The sequence below is a fragment of the Chroicocephalus ridibundus genome, chromosome 2 (assembly GCF_963924245.1).
Source record: "Chroicocephalus ridibundus chromosome 2, bChrRid1.1, whole genome shotgun sequence".
Classification (NCBI taxonomy): Eukaryota; Metazoa; Chordata; class Aves; order Charadriiformes; family Laridae; genus Chroicocephalus; species Chroicocephalus ridibundus.
In genome coordinates, this window is record NC_086285.1 from 130,581,612 (window position 1) to 130,607,023 (window position 25,412).

Genomic DNA, 25,412 nt, shown 5'->3' on the forward strand with positions numbered 1-25,412 from the left:
ACCCTGTTAAAATGCTTACATGTGTTATCACAGCACCTTTGTAAATTGCTGCACAAATATCTCACACAGATCCTTATCTGCTGGAGACAAACATTATATCCATTTCTGTAAATGGGCAAGTGAGAGGTGCCGATGCTGATCTTGAGCGAAGTCAACACCAGAGAAGTTTTTCAGGAACTGAACCTCCCTTACAAAATCCATCCGAAACAATTATTCTGTACCCATTTTACAGGTAGGTAGAGTAAGTTGAGGCACGGTTTGCCTTAACTGAGGGTAAATCAGCAAGCAAGCTCTGTAAGTGGACCCACAGAGCAGGGGGCGAAACACTGCCCCTCTGCACGAGAGGGAACACCCAGAAATAGACATCACCAGTGACGGGGACCTCAGGGGACAACCGTTCCCTCCACCTCCGTCAAGCAACAGCTCACTCCAGGTAAGGCTGGAAAACTGGTACCAGTGAGCCCACAGCTACACCAAGCTGCTGGGTGGGGCCTTTCCAACAATTTGGTTTGGGGTTATGGCCATTGTTGCCCCTTGGAATTTCATAAATGAAATTCTGGGTAGCCCCTAGTGACCGCAGGAGCCTTCCGTGTTCATGTGCGGTGTCGTCAGTAAGTAGCCTGGGCAAATTAAGGCAGCTGAATAGAGGGGTGATACTGACACAAATGTATCCCTATTTTTGTATGTTTTTACAGGAGAAGCTTAATCAGATTGAAAGCTGCTTTTGTAGGCTTTCATAGGAAATGCCTTTTAACAGAAAGGGGAGGGGGATATTCACAGAGTGATAGCAAGAACAGAAACTGGAGGTTTGAAAGACCCACCAGGAGAGAGAATTCAGCCCACTTATATTAAATCAGCTGTTATTTTTTCTCTCCTCCCCCTCCCCCCAAGTATTGGGTACCCAAAAAGAAAATGATGTGAATCCATTTTCAGTACTGATTCCTTTTAATCCCACAGATCAAAACCATCCTACAGTTTCCAAATGCTTTTTCATTCTAAAGGTAAAACATTTCACGGGAAGATGTGAGGGGTAAGTCTTTCCAATCACAGATTTTAAACTCAGTTGCTTGCAAAATATAATGAACTTTAAAAAAATCATAAAGGGCCTAAATCCTGAAGACAATGGGGGTTTTGCCATTAATACCTAAAGCAGCAGGATGGTGCACAGAGTAATCAATTGCCCAACAAGGCCCTAGGAACACAATCAAGGAAGGAGGCTACAGGAACATACAATATTTCACATTTAATAAACGGTCTTTTGAGATTACAGCCGTATAGAGTAGCGACAGAAAGACTATAACGCTAAAGTAGGGATTATATACGTCTGTCTGTCTGTCTTTCTGTGGGGTGTAACTTTAAGCAGTCATTTTCATATAACCTGTCAATAATAAGCATGCTTTGGCAGCTTCACGGTTTGCTTCAATTTAAATCCTTATTCCTTAAAAGCATAGTAAAGATTATTCTATCTCCAAGGGGGCGGAGGGTGGGGGAGAAGGAGGCAGCGATGTGCCTTTGATAGACTAATCAGACTGGCTCCTAACAATACCTGTCTTGTGAAAGCTAAGGAATTACGATAAAATATTTTAAGTACATCTTCGCTGTCAAATACCATATCCTTTCAGTATTTATTTTGCTAACAGTGTTATTTACAGCAATTTTAGTAAAATAAAATTGGACCAGTTTCATTGCTGCATGTTAATCAAGTTTTAGCCTTAAAATAATGCTGAAATGTGTTGTTCCTTAATAAGCAGAAAACCTTCCAAATGGTAAAATATCTACATCATACTCTCTTTCTCTTCCAAATTCAGTATACAACTATAATCTTTTTATAATTATAATAGTCAAAGGATTGTGTGCTCAGGCAAATCATACTGGAAGCAATGACTGAAAGAGAAAGAGCCGGTTTTGTCTGGATTCTTCCCACCACCTCCACCAATTTTTTCATCAGATTCTTCCTTCTTTCTTTCCCCTTCCTTCACCCCTAAAAATCCCCAAAGCCTCTACTTCTCTACCGTCACTCATTCCCTCTTTAATTCAAAAACAGATTTGGATTGCTCCCTCAACCTGGCCTCTGGGTGGATCCGCACAAGACACTAGGCACAATATGTTCGTGTAAAAATTAGGGAGGCTGTTCCTACTTTTTATACTGCTTTTAGCACAACGTCTTAGGCTCTTAATCACAACCTGTATCCCCTTTTCATTTTTAACCCAGCGGCCCACTCATATTTCAGTTCTGTTCAAGAAATAAAATGATTGTTTCACCGTTCTCGATCACAACAAATTATAATCATTAATGCTCAGCTTTGATTTTATTCTCATAAAGTACCTTATCAGTGGGCTGCAGCTGCTTTCCTGAATTCAGAGGAAATACCAGTTATTAATTATAGTATCATATATCACCCATATATATGATCATATGTGTGTATATCAGTCTGCCTAGATTACAGTAACGTCCTGGTTCTCTGAGCCAATGGGGAGGGGGGAAATGTGCATGGGAAGGGGGAAAAGTATGCATCTTATTTGATTACAGTTCCGATTAGCATAGAAACTATGTTAAGCTCCTTCTACTACCTTTATAAAATTAAGACCTTACGTTTTGTTTGCCATTTCTACTTTCGCCTTTTCCTGCCAAGTAACTTGAATGAGGACTGATTTTCAAATAACTTTTTTTTTTTAAAACAGAAAGGTTGCGGTTATGCTTTCCAGTATCCCACACATACACATTAGGTAGCTTTCTCCCCTGGAGTGCCAGAAAAAAAACATGCATTCCTTCTTGCTACAAATCTGTAAATCTGAAAAGAAGAGGCCACATGAATAGGAAAGCTCTTTATAGAATAAAAAGCATGGGGTGTTATTAAGTAGGACTGTAAGCCCTATTCTATTCATAGTAATTAAAGGATCAGATCAGGTTAATGTGAAGACCTAGGTCAATAAAGTACTGTAGGTTCACCCTTTTTAATCCTTCTCAATCCTATGGGCTGGGTTTCTGACTGCTCCGTCTGACTCACAGGACTGTTATAGGTGACAAAGATGTGCAGCAAATCCTTGAGAAAAGTTGAGATTTATATCAAACCCACCATGCCTTTTTGAGCACAAGCGTCAGGAGGTGCTCGGGGTGAAGTAGATGGCAAACTTTAGGACTGTCTGCTTCTGTGCTATAACTTTGTCACTCTGCCAGCTGGTAAAATAACTAAGTGAAAAAGTTCAGAGAATATTTGAGGTTTGAAGAATAAATCCACAGTGCTCTAGATATTTAAAAAAAAAAATCTATCAACTTTTTCATTGTTTTATATGTGCATTTCTACACTTCAAAAACCCCTGCCCATTTGCCACCCCTGCCAGTGGGTTACGTACAGCCAGGCATGCCTGTGCCCAAGCTCTGGGGCCACCGGCATTTCAGACCAGAGGTGTGCAACCCAGGACAAGATGTGCTCCTGCCTCCACATTACCCAGTGCAGCAGAGGAACCCACATGGTTTCACTGGATGAGGGAAGCAAATTTTGGTGGGGAGAATCCGACCGAGCTGCAGTGAGGTTGAGCTGGAGATACGAGGATAGCCCTGCCCTCCCTGGGTGTAGATCTTGAAGAAATCATCTGGCCTATGGCAGCCAGCAAGCATAAATATCTGTTTTGAAGTAATCTGAAGGATTCATAACCCCACACGAGCACGTGTCAATCATGCAGGTCAGCTGCATTGGCTGGCGGAGGATTTACCCCATAAAGCACGGGGTGGACTTTGCAACATACTAGAGATTAAGCCAATGGCTCTATCTGTAGGTCCAACCCTGCATAACGAGCACGCCCCAAACTCCTCTCTGCAAAATCCCAGGACCTTTCAGGCCCACAGTAAAATCCCTGCTGGCATGTGTCAAGGTAGGGCTTTGCCATCTCTTGCTGTTTTTCTGACCAATATTTTGATCCAAATTTCTTCTGTTAATCAACAGGTAGTGCTGTCCATAAGGCATAAATCTCATCACTTTTTTCCCTCTCCTCTGACCGTCCAAAGCCCTCATTATCTAAGGTATGAAATCAGGGAGGAATTGTCCTTTGCAAATCACTTGGCCTAACGAAGGGGTGGCTCCTGACACTACACTTTTAGAGTTATGGCTGGTTACCGAGTGAAAAGAAAGAGTCCTCTCACAGACATGGAAGTTCTTTTGCCAAAGAACTACTCTGCTTATATTTATTTCCTAGTATATACTCAGAGTTTTTTTCCTTCTACAAAATGATCAAACTATTGTATTTTAGAGCAAAATTTAAAATTCATTTGAGAAGATCATGCTTTCTTTTGTATTCCAACAGGCTTTGCATGTGTATAGAAATTAAACAAAATATGTATACTGTCACTTTCGTAGAAAAGCACTATACTAAGGTTTTACTGAAATCTCTCCAAAACCCATAGAATTTAACAAGAAAACCCACATTCATTAGGTCTTTTAAGTCTTCTGCTAAAAGTTACCTATTCTGAATTATAAGATGCATATGTGCACATTTGCACATGGTATCTGACTCCCTATGTATTGTTTAGTATAAATAGCCATACAATGTCTCAAAACAAATGGAAATATTTTTTTCTATTAATTTCCACGAGTTTCTGGGGTAATATCTATGTAACTATTGATATCATCTCCATTACCTTTTAAAGGAACATCTCCATAAAAGTTAGAACATCGGGAATTTAAATTACTGGCTCTGTGATCCCCAAAATAATAAGTAAATTGAAACCACAGAATTTGAAGAATTCCAGTTTAATACAAGTTGTATTTTCTGTTCACGTGTGATAAATTAGTGTAAAAGAAAGTTAAAGCTCTGGAGGAGAAAAAACACCGTCATCCACATTTGCCCTCTCCATTTTATTCTTTCCCTATCTCTGTGAGCAGTTTATTACATCTTTTTAAACACAAAAAAAAAAAAAAAAAAAAGATAAAAACAACCAGGCATTTGGAAGGGAAAAGACTAATTCCTTTAAAGACTGAGGCAGAAAAGAGAGGAGGGAGAATCCACTATGAAAGCAGAGGTCATTTCAAGAAACCAAGAAAAATAAAAAAATAAATAAAAAGAGAAAGCACCAAAAATGTTAGTATTTGAATGATGTGAACTCTGGTAAACGCCAGCATGCAATATGGCAAAAACGAATCAATCAGTTCAGCTTAGTTCAGCCTCTGCAACTGGCCATCTGGCGCGAAATCAACCAAATGTAGCCCTGCATATTCATCTTCATTTTCACAAATACTCAGGAGAATGTCATTCTAGGGCAAAATAAAATTAAATCACCATAATTTTTAAGACATCTTTTCCTCTCGCGCTCTCTGGAGATTAGCGTGTTTATGTGAGACTACTCACTGCTATAGGGTTAGCAGGTAATTTCTAAGGGGGTACTTACTCTCTTATGTTTAAAATCACATTTCACACATTCAGGACACTTAAGCATAGATTTTGTGGTAAACATTCCTAAGCAAAGATTGCACGGGAAGTTATTGTGGCTACACAGACAGATTTTTCCCCAAGGGTGACTAGAGAGGCATCCTGCATTTACCTTCCACAACCATCCCCACAACACACCTGTGTGACCTACTGACGTTGTGGGACTGTGCTAGATAGATCTAAGGGGAAGTCTGGGCACTTAATCCTTAAAGCAGCTAACAAAAATGGACAGAAGACGCCTGAAGAGCGAGGCCAGAACCGAATATCAGCTGTGATTAAGACCGTTACTGATTTGGTACACTTCTTGTCTATACAAATCACAGTGATAGAATTCAATATGAAAAATGTGTCTATACAAATCACGGTGACAGAATTCAATATGAAAAAGAACAGGAGAGAGAAAATGAGAACGGGTGATGGACGGAGCATGCATGCCTTGCAATCATGTTAAAGTTAGAACTTATACTACGCACAATTCTTTATTCAAGGTAATCCCAACAATTGCTGGTCAGGATAGATTATTTTGGGCTTTATCTTTTAAGTGCTTAAATTGAACTCTAATCATACTCCATCTAGAAGCTTTATCCTTAAGTTGATTTATTTATTTGATTGGGTTAGATGCCCCCAGAGTTGGGTTAGTTGGTTTGCTTTGGGTTGGGGGCGGGAGGGAGGACTTTGATTTGGCTTTAAGGTTGGTTGTTGCATTTTTGCTTTCTTGCAGCCATTAAAGTTTGCTGCATTTTAAGAGATCAAGTAAAAGTTACCCAAAGTTTGGATAAGAAATTATTTCACGAACATGTCCTCTGGTGTTGATATTTTCTTTGGTAAGTATTATCTTAAAAAACAAACAAACAAACAAACAACAACAAAAAAAATCTTAAGGTACTACTTCTGATACCGTCTATTTGCTCTTGTCCTAGAGCTGTCCCACCTCATTTGATAAGGGATAAACAAATGCCCAGCCTCATTTGAATAAATATGTTAAGCAAATGTTAAACAAGATGCATCAAAAGGCAGTAAATACATCTTCAGGCTACTAGGACACTCTAGCTCAACATGGAAACGTGTTTCCACTCAGACAGGGAACATGAAATAACTAAGGCCAGTTAATCTACTTCTATCTATCTGTCTTAAGGTTTTAAACTAAGCCCATCACCATAGTATCCGACAGAAATCCTTCCTCATCTATTTACTTATGGTATGTACAAAACTGTTAACTCTAAAAATGCCTCCTGTAAAGCCTAAATACAGTATGCACAATGAAATATAGTTTTAGTGACTGAATATTTGTTCTGAATATTTAAAAAAAAATCCTTTGATTTTGTTCTGTGGTTTTCAAATTGGTTTTATTTCTTAACTAGAAGAAACCAGAGTTACATTTATTCTTTTTTCTTTTGAAATATTGATTATATTTAATCAATTAAAACAGGTTTCAGGCACCATGCAACAATAATTTTATTTCATTTTCACATCTGTCTGAAATTTTATAACCACCAAACAATCATTTGTTGAAGACAGTATAGAGCACACAAAAAAAAACCCCAAACCCAAACAAAAACAAACACAAAAAAACCAACCAGCTCCGACACACACACCCCTAAAAGACAAATTCTTGGCAAACATCAGACTTAAGAATCTCTTACAGTCCTCATTTCTATTCAGATATCACTATGCTCACAAAAATTGTTACAGTTCTAGTTACGACTGTTTATTTTAGTATGTCACCAAAAAGAAGTATTTACAAGAAATAAAGTAAGCTGTTACAAAATGTTTTATATTCATTCTTCCATTTTTGCACATCATCGTTTTGCTGTTTACATATTGGTATATTAGCAAGATGACAACTATGTTTTTTGACTAAAAACAGCCATTTATAAAGCATGCCACGTAGGATTCAGAATGCCTAATTCTGAAACTGCCTTTGCCAACTATGTGACACCAAATCTATGTTTTATCTTCAGGCATGGAGAGGTTTGAAATAAATATTTTGTGCTGTTCAGAGGGAAAGCTGATGCATCACTTCATAACTTCGCGGACAGCCCTTACGCAAACAGTCCTAACTTATCTAACTGGCTACAGCAATGGCTTTGCAGCTATAAACTACACAACCAATCTCATCTTAAGTATCTCAGATCTGACCTTCTACAAGAGAGACAGCTTTCTACTAAGGATAGCTTCCCCTACTAGCTTTTACTTGCTCGATCCTTCATAACCAGCTTGTGATTGCTGTACTAAAGCTTAATGTTATTTGTTAAATATGTGCGTCCTCTGCTAGGTGATTGCTTCTTTACATTTTTTTTTCTAGAAAGAAGAAAGATTCTAAGATCTAGAAGAGCGTGTTCTTCCTCCAAGTTCATTTCAGCATAGTCAAAGCATCTATTTGCAGTTATATTTTTACTGCTTGTTGCTATTGCCTATAGGCCAGTACAATCATGTGTAATACACAGCATACAATACTCTACGAGGTTGAATGATAATGTTCTAAGAATACTAGAAACCCAGTCATATATTCTAAAGCATGATAAAAAAGCTGTAGAATAATTTTTACTGTAATTGTGCCAGTATTTCAATGTTTAGTAGCCTTTTCTCCTTTACTAAACATGTGTTTGAACTTACTCAACATGAGAGAAATAGTAAAATCGCTATTAATTCAACATGATGACACTAGCTTGCTTTCTTCATAAATATAAGAATTTTAGCTTTAAGATTTGTCATCAATATAATATTGGTTAGGATTTCAAATTAATTACCTCATATGCTTTTCAAGAAACTCTTTGAACAGGCTTAACTAAAGGAGCTCATTAAGTGGAAGAGTTTGAAAACCTAACAGAGGAAATGATAATCCACATTTTATTAATATTTGGCCTTACTCTTACCTGTAAGATTCAGCCTTTTAAAATCTGAACACTGAACTTGATGAATCAACTATGAAGATGGATCATGTAGTTTTTAGCTCGCACTAGACCTTAATCAACTTTACTGAGAGTGCAGGACAAGAAAGACCCTTCCCAGACACTATAATGCAGCAAGTGATGAGCAGACACAGAACGGTACCCAGCGGGGCCGGGACCAGTGCCTTTAATGTATTTTTGAGATTGTGATACCAGGTAAGCCTATTGAATTGTTTGGCATGTACGTCAAAGACAGCATCACTGGCACCAATAGGACGCACATTACTACCAAGGTGATTTCCTAAAAGACCTTTTCTAAAAATCTTTCCTAAAAAACCCTTTGTACAAGGGTCTATTTCTCATGGTTACAGCAGGCAAGATAACCCTCGCCTGACCAAGTATTAGCACTCATATGAAGTGTTCAAACCAAGGATATAGTCAGTACGGTGAGCTTACTGTTAGGTCTTTGCTACAGCAACCTGCTAATATCATCACAGATTAGCAAGAGACATTCAAAAACAATGCAAAGCTTAAAATCAATCATAAATTTCTTCAGTTCTACCATTTCTGAAATTCAATTTATTACCTTTTCCAAATGAGCCGAGCCACTTAGAAATTAATTATTAGTTAAAATAAATATAAAATCCTTACTGATCACATCAAAAGGTGATAAATATTTTCGGGTTCCACACAGTCTTTATTTACCAAGCAGCAGGTGCAAAAAGAAAAAAGACATTCAAAGGAACCAGATAATCTGAAGTCAGACAAATCAGACAAATGGGTTTGAGCACAGCACTACAGAAACATTTGAGACATTTTCCCTAAGAGGAATGAAATTTGAAAATTAGACAGAACAATTTCACTTCATGCTGCCCACTACAAAAGTCTCAAGGATTCATTCCGATATCGCTTACACCAGTGTTATTGTGAAGTAACTCTGCTCAGATGAACAGAAACACTTCAGATTTACATTACTGTGTTAATGAAGTAAGACTTTGGCCCTGAGATTTAGCTCTTTCATTAGTAATTTATACTCTCATTAGGGATTTATAGAAATGGGAATCTAGGCTCAAATGCTAATTGAGAATTGTCAGTTGTAAATAAGTGCTAACAAGATAAATTTGCTCCTGGTCACATTGAACAGAGACCTGCATTTTACAAAATGAAACTCTTCCTTTAATGTAGAAAAAACCTCCAGGTTAGTAGGGTGCAAGTAACTCTGCTGCTCTGACATGTGGCCCCTCAGGAGCAGACCCATGGCTCCTCTCCTCCCCTGCTGGCTCTCGCGACCAGTCCAACATCTTCCAGCCCCCACCCTTTGTCTTCCGTCATCTGCAGGGGGTGGACCTGGTTGAGACTGTGTGCATGAGAGGTGAGCTCTCTCTTTAGTCCCAGTGAAGCCCCTTTGTGCTCTTGCACTGAGGCAAACCAAGACAGAACCAGTCCTGGAAGAGCCCCCTATGAGCACACGGGACATTGTGTGCGATCACATGAATGTTGTTCATGGTTGTGTGGGAGGAGGGCCCACAGCTTGTCCAGCCTGCTGATCACACCAGCCAGAACCCACAGAGAGGTCTTCTCCCTGAGACAAGCCTAACCCGTGACAGCCCTTCACACACCGAACCTCACCAGAAAGAAGACCAAAGAGCGTCAGAGAGGAACCAGAACATACCTGGGCAGGTTTCTCGTTTGTACGGCCAGGAGACCAGACACAGGTCACCTCAAAACATGCAGCCACTAGTCAATCTCGATTTAGATTAAGCCACATTACTAAAGTAGAATTTCATTCTCTCTATACCCACTGGAGATTAGTTCCCAAGAGTAACTTGAATTCTGCTCACTTGGTTTAGTTAAGCTTGGGCAGTATGGCTTATGTCACATTTCCAGCTGGGTCCTATTTTAATTTTAACCCAAGGCAATATATAAATTACAAGAAAAACAAGCTAACTCCTGGATGAGGCATCCCACGTGTGTAAACCTGCAACAGTAAAACTGAAAATTGGCCTCAGCATCAAAAAGCAAAACTCAGTTTTAATCCTCCTCTGTCTCCACCCTCCCTTGCCCTTCCAAAGCAAAATAAATCCTTCCTCACTCTGGATATCTTTCACACTGAGATACTATCCCTCATGCAGCCAGAACAAAGTGAATTCCACACAAGAGTCTAGTCATCACTTGGAACCGTAACCAACACACAAATTTACAATGGTTGCAAATTATTTTCTTTGAAAAAGAATTCAACTTAATCTAGTGAATTGCTGGAGGCAGCTATTAAGAAACAAAACAAAACAAAGCATTTTATGTATTTAAGGAAAAAAACAACAAGGAATTGCCAGTTTTGCTTGTTTTGTTTGTTTTTAAAAGAGACGTCATTCAGTGCTTTCAAAACCCACTAACCAAAGGGTAACAAGAGACAGGACATTCTCCAAAGTTAAAAAAAAAAGCCTCCAGGAATCTCCTTTCAAAACAGGGACTCGCTAACATGGCTGTCAGCTTTTCATAAAAATAAAGAAGATTTTCAAAGAGACATGACAAAGTTTGGTACCAAGAGTCCCTAGTGATGGATGGGCTGTCCACTCAGCATTAAGTACCTGTCATCTGAGCCTTCAGACAATCTTCCCTAGTAGCCCCTGCCTTGGTGCAAGGACCTTCAGGCTCTCTTAGAATGCCCCACCAAGAGCCAAGGACAATTTCTAGTTTAGATTTTACTGGGATATCACTTGCCAGACGGTACACTGAAACACTGCATGGTATAAACTTTCATAAGATAAACCTTTTGTTTTTTTCCAGGATGATGGTGTCTTACCATCTTTTATGTCTTTGCAATATCTTAATGCATTATTTTTTCAATGCCCATCTTTTCCCTCAGAATAGTTTTCCATTACGCTAGTGTGCTCCAAGGTCATAGCTTCAAGTACAAAGGAAAAGAAGGAGAAAAGAAGCCGAAAGCTGCACTATGCCCCTTCATTGAACACACTCCTCCAGGTGAAGTGCTGCTCTGCCTTGGTACAGACACAGACACACCAAGGCTTTTCTCAACCTGCTTCGACCAGACAGTAAAATGTTAATCTTGGGATGTCTTATTTCAGCTAAAGCCTAAAAGAAAGGGGTAAGAAAGAGAAAAAGAGAGGGAGACACCAACATTCCTTAGCTAAAATCTGATAACTATTTATATAACCCTTCTAGGTCAACTAAGCACACTGCTTCCCAGCTTCTCCTAGCTTCCTGAACTAGGGAGCCCTTAGGTTAACAGTCTCTAGACTTTACTATGTCCCAGAGAGGAAAAGGTCTTAGAGACAAAAGCAACAGACAGAGACACTGAATTTAAATCTCACCTCCCCACCACACTTCTCATGTGACCTTGAGCAAGTTACTTGGGATGAGGATTTCAAAGGAAGTCAGACACCCAAACTTCGCTGATTTCAAGGAGAATCAGATACATACTCTAATGAAGGCACTTTCATGAGTTTCCTAGGATTAACAGAATGCTACTCCCATTTTACTCTTTAAGAACAGCAGAATGAAGCTCAGGGACAAAAATTTGGGTGGGTTTTTTTACTTCATTGGAGATCTATTAAAAAAAGTCTAATTAAACACTGAGCCTCTGCGGAAATCAAATCAATAAGAATGAGGCAATGTGAACCTCTCTGGACCTCTGCAAAGCTAAAGAACCCATGCCTACTGCTTGTAACCACCCCGGTCCCAAAGTGTACACAGCACCTCACTTAGATTATTCTTCTTTAAATGCTACTTTTTCAAATCTTTAAAATGTTGGGGTTTTTTTATTTTTACTTCTCTAAATATTTATCCTATTTCATTCACTTTCCTAGTCTTTTTAATCTTCATTTCTTTACATCCCAAGTCTCTCTCTCTTTCCACTTACCCCACAGCAGGACACACCCTCCCTTTTCTCATGGTGGCTGGCCTCTACAGTCCCCTCTCCAGCTCTCCTGCCTCTCAACCCCACGCTTTGTAAAGCTACAATACTCTCCTTTCTCACCTTACCTCTGCCAACTGAAAAAGAATAGTCCTGGAAAAGAGGGGGACAATATTTTTAAATCAACAATTTTAAACCAGATTTGTCTCATTTCTTTGTGGAGTTCCACATATACATGGTTTTGGATATCACCTAACTCTGAAAACCCACCACGATGAAAAAAAGTAACCGCTACTGCATGCAGTTCTGGGCCCTGCAATTTAAGAAGGGTGTGAAGGTCCTCGAATGCATCCAGAGGAGGACAACAAAGCTGGTGAAAGTGCTGGAAGGAGTGTTCTATGAGGAGCACCTGAGGACTTTGGGTTTGTCTAGTTTGGAGAAAAAGAGGCTGAGGGGCAACCTCATTGGTCTCTACAGCTTCCTGAGGAGGGGAAATGGTGGGGGAGGGACACATCGCTGGGTGAAAAACTGGCTGGATGGCCAGGCCCAGAGAGTTGTGATGAATCGAGTTAAATCCAGTTGGCAGCCACTCACAAGTGCTGTTCCCCAGGGCTCAGTAATGGGGCCAGTTCTGTTTAATATCTTTATCAACAACCTGGATGAGGGGATTGAGTGCACCCTCAGTAAATTTGCAGCCAACACCAAGTTGGGCAGGAGTGTTCATCTTCTTGAGGGTAGGAAGGCTCTACAGAGGGATCTGGACAGGCTGGATCGATGGGCTGAGGCCAATTGTATGAGGTTTAATGGGGCCAAGTGCCAGGTCCTGCACTTGGGTCACAACAACCCCATGCAACACCACAGGCTTGGGGAAGAGTGAATGGAAAGCTGCCCAGCAGAAAAGGACCTGGGGGTGCTGGTGGACGGCCAGCTTGACATGAGCCAGCAGTGTGCCCAGGTGGCCAAGAAGGTCAACAGCATTCTGGCTCGTATTAGGAATAGGGTGGCCAGCAGGACTAGGGAACTGATTGTCTCCCTGTACTCGGCACTGGTGAGGCCTCACCTCGAGTACTGTGTCCAGTTTTGGGTCCCTCGCTACAAGAAAGGCATCGAGGTGCTGGAGCGTGTTCAGAGAAGGGCAACGAAGCTGGTGAAGGGTGTAGAGAACAAGTCCTGTGAGAAGCGGTTGAGGGAATTGTGGTTATTTAGCCTGGAGAAAAGGAGGCTGAGGGGAGACCTTATCACTCCCTAGAACTACCTGAAAGGAGGTTGTAGAGCGATGAGGGTCAGTCTCTTCTCCCAAGTAACAGGTGATTAGACGAGGAAAGAGCCTCAAGTTGCTCCAGGGGAGGTTTAGGATGGATATTAGGAAAAATTCTTCACAGAAAGGGTTATCAAGAATTGGAACAGGCTGCCCAGGGAAGTGGTTGAGTGACCATCCCTGGAGGTATTTAAAAGACACGTACGTGTAGTGCTTAGAGACATGGTTTAGTGGTAACTCAGCAGTTCTAGGTTAACAGTTGGACTTGATGATCTTAAAGGTCTCTTCCAATCAAAATGATTCTATGATTCTAAGTTAACAAGTTTTTATTACCACCCTCAGGTCAAATTGGGCAATCATATACATTTTTAATAATATAAACATAATCCTCTGTTCAGGATGGTTATTATTGACTTCAGACTAAAGAGCGTGTGGTAAATTTTTCACAGATCCAGTCCAGATGTCCGGTGTGAAAGAAATCAAAGTTTCATCCTCTAAGTATATCAAAGTGTTAGAGGATACATTGTTTGGAAATGATGTAAAGAAACTGTGGACAGTTTAGTTCTGTGCAACTGAAATGATGCAAAACCAGAAGACATGAAAAGAGCTTTAGGGATGGACCATTCTGAGGAGTCTTTCTGCCTTCAAGACAGCTTGTTTTTCATGGAAGGACATACCTACATAATGAAGCAAATTTTTCTACCAGTTTTCTATCAGTTTGCTTTACACTGAATGGAAGAGAAAGAAATGTTCACTTACTTCCCTTTTTATATCCATGAACTATGTAAATAACATATCCAGAACATCCAGATCTCAAAGACTTATTAGGCCCCATCTCTGAGGTAGACCATGGACCTCTCAGAAATCAAAACATTTGCCATATTCCACTGTGAAAACAGGTCAATCTAATACCTGAAAGACCAAGAGCTTCAGCCTCTGAACAATCTCTTTATCATACCGTCCCTTTCCCATTCCTTACAGCAATAGCAGTTTATGCTGTAATGTTACTCTGCTGCTGTTGATTAGTTCTCCATGGAGGAGAATATGCCAATTATTCATCTGCAGAGCTGGGGGAATTTTCTTTAGTGCAAAATCCATATGCCAAAAGTGTTGTTTTATCTATGCCAGATTTGGTAAAACTCTCCAAGTTATTTTAGTTAGGGGACAAATTTGAGGAATTGAGAAAATTCAGGAAGAGAGCTCAGGAAGAATGAGAATCTCTTTTTAATTCCGGCACCAATTCTAGCAGTACAGGCACCCTCCTGTGAGACTCAAGTACAGACTTTCATCTCCTACCTAACAGCACAGTGCCCTAACCATGATGTTATCAAAATTTGGTGGGGAATCAGAGAAAGACCTATTCCTCAGTGATGTTTCTTGACTTGATATAAATAACTAAACATTCGGTGCAGCACAGGCTCACTGCTGATGGGAGCATCCTCAGCTCCAGACTAGAGCTATCCTCACATGCTGGTCACAAATTCTCAACTGTGATTTCAGTATTGGATGCATAACAGAGCAAAGCTCAAGGCTTTTTTTCAAAGCCCTGCCCCAACTCAGCAGAGAGTGGGTTGGAGCCTGTCACTTGTGTTTTCAGAAACCACGCAATCTTATGCTTTTGCACTGAAGCTGGAGACAAATTCTGCATGTCGTCCCCTGAATTTGCTGCATTTGTTGGAAGGTCTGCAATACGTTTAAATGAATACACACATAGAGAACTAGTGCACCCAGGAAGTCATGGACAACAGTTTAGGAGTCTGGGATAAGTACAGTGGCTGGATAACAGCTTAAAAATAAAAAATAAAATAACCAATAGAAAAACTGCATTGAGAACTAAATTTTCATCTTTACGTCTGTGTTAAATCCCACTTAAAAGGGGAAAAAATTACATCTCTCAGAACTATTGCTTTAGAGGATTCTCAGAAAAGGCGACAAAGTTGCACCGCTTACTCTCAAGTTATGCTTTAAAAATCTCCCTACTACCATAAGAGGACCTCCTAGTGCAGCTCAATTAGAGCTCTCAGTGTGACACAGTAACTAAAAGGATCCCTGGGTCTATAAGGAGGGGGAACAGCAGTAGAAGTAGTCGAAGCATTAGTACAAGGCTTCTTGTGTACACTGTTCACCAGATGGTTACTGGAACACATCTTGGGCTGTGGTATCCATGTTTGAAAGGGAATGCTAGAACAAACCTGCTGCACAGAAGGAGGATCACTCTACTGGGATTATCCAGGGGCATGACAGAGGTAATTTAACCTACAAAGTCTATATACGGATCTATATGGCTGCTCCGTTCCATATATGTCCATATCCACATATGGATACCCAACTCCTCCTGAAACTACCACTGTCTAAAAGATGGGCTCCATCCTGCAGGATGGATACTGGGATTTCAGGGTGAGATTCTATGTTGTGCCATGTAAGGCTCCAAAGCATGATCATAATGATGTCTTCTGCATAAAAGAGTATGATTTTTAATGCAAGATTACACTGTGAAGCACCCAAGTACAGATCAGGAATGTAGGCAGCTCTCATATTGTGTCAACCTGCACAGTAGAGGAGACCTGCAGTGAATGCTGTTTGATGTCTGGCACCTCCTGTCCTGCAGAAGCCACCTGCAGGCACACTGAGCTCAATTCACATTTTCTGGCCTTGGGGAGAAGCATCTACCTAAGAGATTTTCATCCCTGCACTGTTTGGCAGATTTTAAACTAGTACAACTGCCTTGGGCCCCTACTAAAACCGGCAATCTCATAGTGTAGCCATTTCCAGATATTCATTCTGTATCTCATTTCTCTCCATCTTCAAACACTGCTCACCTTCCCATGATATTTCCCAGGATCTGACAGAAGATGGTAAATTCTCTTCTTCGACCTTAGACCCTAAATTTAACCATCCCTACAAGACCCCATTTCTGCCAGTAGCCACACCTGCCAACCACCACCATTTCCATAGCAATACAGGTGCAGGGAGGTTTAATTTGATCAGTCAGTAATAACCTCGTACAGCAACAACCAGTTACATGAAAGGCTATAACAGTAACCATCCAGCACCACTATCCCACACACAATGCCCATTGGGGACGTATTAGTTGATCACAGTGAATGCAGTCCTTTTGCTCAGAAGCTGGGATTAATCACAATTAGTCAACAACACTGCATTTATCAATTCAGTGTTTGTCACTTTAAACCTCAACTTTTACCCACAGCTAACACCAGGTAGTCCCTGAGGTGGGAGACTTGCCCCTGCTTGGTTCCATTCTGTTACCTACCACTGGACACTGTGGAGCCTTGACACTTTTTAAATTGTCATATTAACTATCTTAAACCACACCAAGTTACTATAACTGGATTATCAATGTCCACTTTTTGATGTAGTATGACTACAATGAAGTTAATAGTATTATTACTGCAGAATGCAGTAATTAGCACTCACCTAGACCATGCAACAAAATAGTACTTGGTATCTAGATCTTAATAGTGTAACACAAATTATAACCAAAACTCGCCTTAAAATAAACTAGGTGTTTAAAAATACCGTAGGGACCAATCCCATGATTAGCTCCCATTTAAAGCCAGTATGACTTCTTGTGTGAAATAAAGCAAGTGCATTTACCCAAGGTTTCATATGGGGATACATAACTGCAGGACATTCAAAAATCAACCTTGTTAGTATCAAGGTGGAGCCTTCATTCCCTTTTCTGATGTTGTCTCTTTTAGTTTCTCCTTTTGAGAAACCATTTCCCATTTAAATGAATAAAATTATTAATACAATTTATTCCACCGTGAAGTACAATAGGTACCTCAGGGAAAAGATAATTAGAGAAGAAACATACCCCACAGAGTTTGTGGTCTGCAATGGTTTCCTCTCATAAGAATATTAACATCTTGTACACATTTGCAGCCGGCTTCTGAGAGGTGCTAGATGGACCTGTTAATGCAACAGCAAAGGATTTTTAACTAAGGTAGAATCAGGGTTAAAAATCTTCCACCCTAGTTAGGCCAGACCTTTCCCTTTGACTGATATGGTCATCTTCAGGACATGCGTGGTCTCACATAAGCAAACATTGTCTTCTTTTGTCTGTATTCAAACATCTGTCTGTATAATGGTCTATCTGTAGACTGTTACTTATGATTAGTCCTAACAGCATGGCTGCATAGGCAAAACTATCAAGAACGTTCCTTCTTCACTGGCCTGCAACTTGTCTACTTCTTTCATGCAGAAAAGAGAGAATTTTATCCAATTGCTTTAAAATTTAACAAGTTTAAAGTAAATAACATGTCTGAATAACAAATAAAAAAAAATTACAAAAAATTGGAGGCTTGGGGAAAAAAGGACTGCATTTTTGACCACAGGCCCTTTACACAGCACATAATATATCTTTTACATTAAGTGACTAGGTAAACATTTTCACTTGAAGTAAGGTTTTTCAAGCCTGTTTCTAATGTTATTTATTGGACTTGTTGAATAATACATCATCCCAAAAGAGAAGCAAAGAGCAAAGCCTTATTCTGGCAAATCTACATTTTAAGCACCTCAGCTGGGTATAGCTTTTATACATGATGGTTGTAGCCCCTTCCCTTTGTGCATCACAGAAGTAAACACCAGGCTGCCCAACGCTAATTCCATCTAAATGTCCCCTAGCAGGGCAGGTGGAATGCAGACAGTAATGCCGAGATGAGAGCCGGCTCTCCAGCTTTCAACAGTCAGCATACAACTGCTGTGCAAGTCATTTTAGCAAGAGCCCCTAAACCTTCAAAACAATGTGAGAGACGGTTGCCCTGCCCACCATTGCCGCTGGGATGCTTGTGCAGACCTCACACACACGACACCAGCAACAGGCTCTTCTCTCATGCTGTAGCCCTCCTGGTGGTGTCTGTTGAGTCTCAGAACTGAGTGAAAACTACAGCTTATATCACAGTTGAGGCTAAAGATGAACCTTCAGATAGACACACTCCTCTGTGGTAGCTCACACAGAGGGTCCTGCTCCTGCCCTGTGACTTGACCTTCCCTGGCACTCCATGGCACCCCGCATGCTAAAGTTCCGGGAAATAGTGTAACATGCTCTATTTCTTCAACCTATAAGAGGCTAGACCGTGCAGCCCCTCTTTCCACCAAGCTTTTCCCTTGTCAGACTACCTACGTGGGTCAAGGAGGAAAAATAAAGAACCTCAGAAACAAATCTCTGAACCAAATTCTTCTCCTGCCAAACAGGTCTTCCAACCTCCCGTCCTCGGCTTAAAAAAGAGAATACTCACTTATGCATTCAAACCAGCATCTGACTATTAGCTAATTAACCTTTGTATTTGTAAGATTCTAGAAAATTATAGACGAGAATGTGTGGGAGGACAGAGGATAACTTGAAAGAAATAATTTATATAGGTAAAATAAATGTGACAGAGGGTGATATTGCATGCAGTAAGGCAAGAACAGAGAAAAAAAAATGGAATTAGATAAAGGATATAGTCAAGGATGTTAGCCCAGAGAAGAATATTGAAGAATGGAGACCCTACTGTTCACTAGGAGTAAATATCAGGAATTTATAGTAAGAACACAGGAAAAGCCCACATCGTTCTTAAACTTCAAGGGATTTTCATAGTGGTAACTTTTAAATGTAACAGTGGTGGTTTGGACCTTTGACAAAGAACTGGTTTTGAGCCTGACTAATCCAAAAGCAAAATTTAAAACTCATCCCATACACCCTCTCACTTTGATCCTCTTGTCCAAAGTCAGGTTATCAACCCAAGGGATAGAGGAAGCACAACAGACACATGAACTCTGAAACTAGTCTTTTTAGAGGTGAGTAAGCCTCTGGCGTTGATAAAATAAAGCTGGATGTCCTTGCAAGGACAAGGGAACTGATATCATTATACTTACAAACTATTTTAAAACAGCAGAATATTAATTTTGTAACCTTGCATCTTCTGCTATTGTTGGCTTGGCTGCTTCTCCGAATTGGTCTCTGGGAATTAAGACTGCTGTTCTAAGCAGTGGTCCCAGGCCTCCTTACAGAAACTTGCTCTGCTGTAAAGTATGTACACAAAGTTTTTTACTCAGAGATCAAAAGACTTTGGGGTAACAATTATTTGGCACAAAGAGCTGACTGGCTGCCTTTAAAAGGGAAGAGAGGGGAGGAAAGGTCCATAAAATTTGGAGGGTGTTGACTAGGCTGGATATTACTAAAAAGCAGTTAATTTCAAATTTCAGTTAACTAGACTTCATTAAGTTAGATGTTTTTCAACAGCGCTGCATATCTTTCTTCACACATGCTGTCGTCACTGTTACCTGGTGTTTCCCAAAGAAGTGTCTCAAGGCACCCAGTACTGGTGCCTTGGTTAATGGGCATGCAATAGATCACATTGTCTCTCTCAATGGAAACACAAAAAAATAGTTCTTAGTGCATATTATAAATACTGGTCCTTGATAAGCATAAAACCAATACAATGTTCATCATACAAAACCCTAACTCCTAAAAGACAGTTTTTCGTTCCTGTGAGTATTCATCATTGCACAGAATTGTGTCCCAGTAAAAAACACTAAATCTTGATTCAAATAAACTGAAGTCATTAAAATCAGCTTTTCCCTCAAAAAGTTCATGTTTTGATATAAAAAGCATTTACTTTTCAGAAATATTTATTTTTTTAAAAAAATCCCAATAAAAATTACAGATTAAGAGAGAAGTACCAGACTGAAGCCCTATGCTGGGAACCTCAGGTCATATAGTCCTGCTAAATTCCACTGACAAAAGGGCAAGTGAGTAATAAAAAAATTTAAAATCTTGTCATTTAACCTTTCATCTAGTATGGATACTTACATGCTTTGTTTTAAATGGGGGAAAAGCATACAACAGAGCAGAATTCAGCATCTGTTTGCATTTCATCATAGTGTACTGATACCTTACTTTGCTGGTAGACACAGAATACTCAGTTGTCAAGAAAATAAAATAGATGTGACCATTTAAATGTACTGAAATACAATATAAATTAATTAAGTGAATTATGTGTACACTTCATCTTCAAACTGTAATCTCATATAAGAATCGTCACCACACACATAAAAGCAAGAAATCAAGAAGGAATGGCACGATGAAAAGGTTTTATTGGTTTTGGTTTAAATGGTAGTGCTGTCATGAGAAACAGGCAACTTATGCAGGCTGCTGAAAATGAGCTCTAATTAAGACAGAACACTGTAGACAGACAAGCAAGACATAGAATGTATAAACCTAATAGGGAAAAAAAAGCCATCACAGGATATTTCATTTTATATTTAGAAGACCTGTTTTTATGTCCTTCCACTTATAAAGATAGTTGCACAAATAACAAGTAGAACTGACAAACGGAAACCATGAGTTATAAATATTAGCAAAACTTTCCAAAATATCTCTGTGAATCGACAAATCTGTTATAACTGCAGAAGGAGAAAATTCTGCCTGTCTCGCTCTCTTGGAAAAGAAGGACTCCAGTGTATGCAGACTCCCACTTCTGCAAAACACGGGGTTAGAACCTAGCAATGATCTAGATTTTCATATTTTCTAGTCTGAAGCTCCATGAACAGGAGTTTGTGTTAGATCTAGAAGGCCTTTGAGCAGCACAGCATGTTCCTGAGCTTTGTCCTCTGGTCCTTTCTCTTTCAGTCATTCGCATGGGCACAGTTGTATCACGTCCTTGTTACAGCAATCTCATCTCTGCAAATTCTGATACATCTTCAGTGAACCACAGAAAACGGATAAAAGCAGAAAAGGAAGACAATGTCTCTCAGTGTTTTAAGTCTGCATCTTCAAAGGTGTTGGGTCGCTGTAAATGCTTGAACAAAGCTGGTTGGGAGGGGGCTTAAGCAGTGACTCCCAATTTTTGGTTTTTAAATGTATTATCAGACTACTAACAAACTTCAGCTTTTCTTGTAGGTTGTCTGACACCCATATCAGACTCTGTTTGATGACACTATGTAATTTCTTTCTGTGGAGCAGGGGGGGAACACCTCCAACCTCAACACCATTCTTGGAGATCTACTGGCCAGGAAGCAGAGCATCACTAACATAATCAAAGATACCTGTCAAACATGATATTTTCATGCACATGCTACCACAACCAAGATCATCTGTAATTAAAAACAGTTTCAGCATCTTTTTATGTTAGAGATACCAACAGCAAATTCACATGATACTGCTTTTACCTCTGCTGGTGAGCAGTGTCAACTGGCAGCTACCAAAACCCTCTATCATAAATGAAAATAATGCTTGCTGATACCTTATATATACAAAAAAAAAATCCAGACAACTGTTTTAAAGTGATCATTTCCAGTTCTGCAGGAAGATTACGCAAGATTAAGCGGGTCAACATGCAATAACAATGACACCGACAAAAATTAAGAATGCCAAACAGACCCTATCTCATGAACCCATAACTTTCCAAAGCACTGATATTTTGGCATGAGGTATTCAATGCTTGATCTTTCCTGCAGATTATTTTTATTTGTAAATTTGAATAAAACGCAAAGAAACTAGGTCCCCTCTTTCTCTTTGTTTTCCTCCCCAAGATAGAGTAAAAGTCTAACCTCTTATTTTGGGCAGCATTACAGAGGAGGAGACTGTAGTGTGAAGGCCGGGGAGGAAATGACCCTTGCTGAAGTGTACATGCTTTGGCTGGGTTAAAAACAGAAGCAGCAGCACCTGAAAAGTTGTTTGTGAAAACAGAAGAAGAATAGATTAAATTAATCTCGCTCTTTTTTTTTTTCCCCCCTTACACGCATATCCTCTGTGCTTACCAGGGACCTCCTCATTAAGCTCACTACTTTGTGAGTCTTTGTCTTTGTACCCAAAGCCAGTTGCAATAACAAGAACTTGCATTTGTCCAATAAAACTTATGAACAGTGCTGAATATTTTTGCTTGCCATCTACCGGGTTTGTTTTTTTCCCAAAACGTGACATCTATCATTAAAAAAAACACTTCCGTCATGAAAGACGTAGTTGAGCAATTTCAACTTTGCATGGACTTCAAGCTTTTGCAGCCAAGCTGGAGTAGTCCTTGCCTGCAGGAAGCTGAATTTGACTGTATAGATTACCAGTTTTGATGGGTTTAAGCAACGAGGCCTCAAGTGTGTGAGCAGCAGCTTCCCTCCCAAACCCCTGCTCTTGCCACTGCAAGAAGTTACTGCCTCCATCCCTGCACTCCGCTGCGATGCTCATCCATCAATACACAGCCTTGCTCCCAACACGTCAGCCACAAGCTTTATTCTCACCGGCATCCTCTCCTCAGATTTCCACAGTCCTTTAGTGAGGATCTGTGAACAAACTCACGCCCCTACGCAAACAACCCACACACACACATGGAATTACAGAGGCTTTTTAAAGCCTTTTGAATAGTTATTTGATCTCTCTGAGCTAGAAGACTTCATAATAATTCCAGGCCCTTTCCTTAGCTTCTTAGTGCTGCCAGCTCTCCCACTTCCATGAGCCAGTGTTTCATAAAGGCCCAGCTGCTGCAATCAAGATATCTGCAAGGGAAGCTCAAATCTTGTTTTTAAAGGAAATTTCCAGCCTTTGCAGATGAAAAGTCTGAAAGCACTAGGGCCCCAGGCTCAAAAACAGGCAAACAAGCCCTAAATGTATTATTAAAAAAAAATAATCAAAGCCTTGGAATGAATGACTCATTAGTTTTGAATTCTTTAGATACACAATACTAATTTTTGGTGAACACTTCACCACTCAGATTCCACCTTAAAAAAAAAAAAAGTTATAAAAACATCTTTCAAACTGACCAACAGATTCAGCCCTTTATTCCCTGCTTCTCCTCCCAGCAGGCCTTCAGCTCACCAGCTGCTGAGATTGCGGGTCCCAAACTCCTGGTCTACAAGGAGCTGAGACCTTCAAGCAGTTAGGCTGGCTTCAGCCTGCTCTTAAATGGAATGACATGCTACAGGCCTTTGAGATAAATGCCTTTATTAAAACATGGGACAAAACCTCCACAAAGGTCCAATGTTGCCTTGCAGAACAGGAGGGAAAACTCGTGGTGTAAGAATGAAGGTGCACTGAGCCTGTGCGCGTCGGGTTTTGTTGTATCCCACACGGCTCTGCATATTCTGTGATCTCACGTAATTGAAAGTGCCTTTACACCCAACAAAGCGTGATACACCTCTGCCACAGTTTTAACTGATTATTCTATACCTGTTTTTTCCAAAAGAACCTTCAGTCATAGTAACACTACAATTTCTGGAGTGGACAAATAAGTCCCTTAGGAGGTAAACTCACGTGTCCTTTTTCCCTATATTTAAACATAGCACACTTTCTACTGTAGGAGTATAACCGTTATATTTGGTATCAGGGACCAGACTTACTAAAATAAACACACAGATGTTTATACACATCCAAGTTGCAGAAGCAAAAGCCAACATATGTGTATGCAAGACCTTTTTTTCATCAGTCTATAGTGACACATGCATGCAAACAAATGTAAAAGGTGAAGCTCTTCAGGGGTATGTCAGACAGATTTGTACATGTGTACCAGGCTAAAATTTGGCTTTTCCCCGCCAGATTTTCATGAACTCATTTTATAAAACCTTGATCTATATCTTTCAAATTGTAACCAAGGCTTCCCTGAAGTAAGTTGGCTAGAAAGCCTTTAGCCAGTAGGGTGGATACAATTCACGTATGAGTAAAGCATTCTTCACTGGATCAGAGATAATTTATGAGAAGAGCATGCAAAATCCCGTAGATATCTAGAACAGTTACTGTAAAATAAGTCATTTTTAAGCCAAGATGTACAGACAAGGCAGTATTTTAAAAAACTTTCTACCTTAAAATATCAATGTAGATAAATATGAAACTAAGCACACAGGAAGAACATCTGTTCTCTGAGTACTTTACAGCAACTATCTCAAGCTTCTTTTATCTCTTAAATGCATCTCCGGCTCTATACTGTCCCTTCAGCCTGGCACTTATATTCCATGGACAAAGTGCCGGTGTCCTCTCCCTTCTGGTCTTCAACACCTTAACCCGCACTTCTGCCTGCAGTCGATACTCTCCGCTTCCCATCCTTGCCAGCCTCACATGCCTTGCTTATCCCCAGTGGCTTGTGTTTGCCTCTCTTGGCTGAAGCTACAAACTCCTATGTGCAGCAATGTCAGTGTTTTTAAAGCACTGTGTAAAGACGGTGCATTATACTAAAGCTAGATTTGAGTACCCTTCCTCTCTCCGAGTGCTATCTTATTCTTCCAATAGTCCCATTCAATTCTGTGGGCCAAATTTTGTCGTTCCCTTTGTCATGTAGAGTAGTATCTCAGCCTTTGAATAGTCCCACTGATTTAAATGGGACTTATTCACACAATCAGCCATTAGTAAGAATGGAAAAAGAGGCTGACATTATATAGTAACATTTCTAATATATGTCTTCTGATGGCACAGAACAACCTACTAATGATGAAACCTTTGCAAAAACATAACTGCCATTTCTATTTCTTTTTTGACAAACTAGAAAAATCCTCATTTCTGTGAGTGACATTAGTTTTAAAGAATATCGTCTAACGTATATTACAGTGATGCAGTGAAAGCTTAGAATAGAACAGACCTATGCATCTGTTTTTACATTACAGTATAGCAGAAATGGTATGTTATCTAAAAGAAGAAATAAATTATCTATAACTGTTTAACACCAACAAACCACCCATTCACAAATCAAAGCCATGACGAGGAAGAACACAAATAAATAAATACACACGTAGCTCACCAAATCCACATACAGGTGGAAATAAAATTTAGCTGTCTGAAAATACATTTTTGTGCATTTTATCCAACATTTTAAGGTAATCGTACGTTAGCATCATTAATTTTCAGTACATAGTAGCGTGAAGCCACTGAGCATCCTGAAGAGCAAGAAAGGAAGGGTAAGGCCTCGAAACATAGAGGAACTTAACATTTGAAATGGTCATATTTGTTGAATTAATGCATTCTCTGTGTTGCAGATGAAACCAA